The sequence below is a fragment of the Elephantulus edwardii genome, unplaced genomic scaffold (assembly GCF_000299155.1).
Source record: "Elephantulus edwardii isolate Elephantulus edwardi_28Jun2011 unplaced genomic scaffold, EleEdw1.0 scaffold00317, whole genome shotgun sequence".
In the NCBI taxonomy this organism is placed as follows: domain Eukaryota; kingdom Metazoa; phylum Chordata; class Mammalia; order Macroscelidea; family Macroscelididae; genus Elephantulus; species Elephantulus edwardii.
This window is the reverse complement of record NW_006400067.1, coordinates 21,886-22,977: the sequence shown is the minus strand read 5'-3', so window position 1 is coordinate 22,977 and position 1,092 is coordinate 21,886.

Sequence of the window (1,092 nt, the reverse complement as noted above, 5' to 3'; positions counted from 1 at the left end):
CCAGTCACCAATTATTATCAATGCACATCGAAGAGGCAAATTTCAAAGGCTCACCAGGAAAACCGGCAGACCCTCGGGCCTGCGGCATTCCAGTCACCCATTATTATCAATGCAGAATGCAGAGGCATGTTTCAGAGGCTCACCGGAAAAACTGGCGGGCCCTCGGGCCGTCAGCATTCCAGTAACGCATTATTATCTATACGAAATGAAGAGGCATCTTTCAGAGGCTCAGTGGGAAACGTGGCGGGCCCTCAGGCATGCGGCATTCCAGTCACCCATTATTATCAATGCGCAACAAAGAGGGATCTTTCAAAGGCTTACCGGGAAAACCAGCGGGCCATCGGGGCTGTGGTATTCCAGTCACCCATTATTATCAATGCGCAATGAAGAGGTATCTTTCAGAGGCTCACTGGGAAAACCGGCGGGCCGTTGGGCCTGCGTCATTCCAGTCACCCATTATTATCAACCCACAATGAAGAGGAATCCTTCAGAGGCTCACCAGGAAAACTGGTGAGCCCTCGGGCCTCTGGCATTACGGTCACCCATTATTGTCAGTGCACAACGAAGAGGCTTCTTTCAAAGGCTAGTTGGGAAACCCGGGGGGCCCTGGGCCTGCGGCATTCCAGTCACCCATTATTATCAGTGCACAACGAAGAGGCGTCTTTCAAAGGCTCACCAGGAAAACCGGCGGACCCTTGGGCCTGCGGCATCCAGTCACCCATTATTATCAATGCGCAATGAAGAAGCATCTTTCAAACGCTCACCGGGAAAAGCGGGGGCCATTGGGTCTGCGGCATTCCAGTCACCCATTATTATCAATATAAAAGGAAGAGGCACCTTTCAAAGGCTCATCGGGAGACCCGGAGGGCCCTCGGACATGTGCATTCCAGTCACCCATTATTATCAATGCACAATGAAGAAGCAACTTTCAAAGGCACACAGGGAAACTCGGTGGGCCCTTGGGCCTGCGGCATTCCAGTCACCCATTGTTATCAATGCACAATGAATAGTCAACTTTAAAAGGTTCGTCGGGAAACCCGGCGGGCACTCGGGCCTGCGGCATTCCAGTCACCCATTATTATCAGTGTAAAA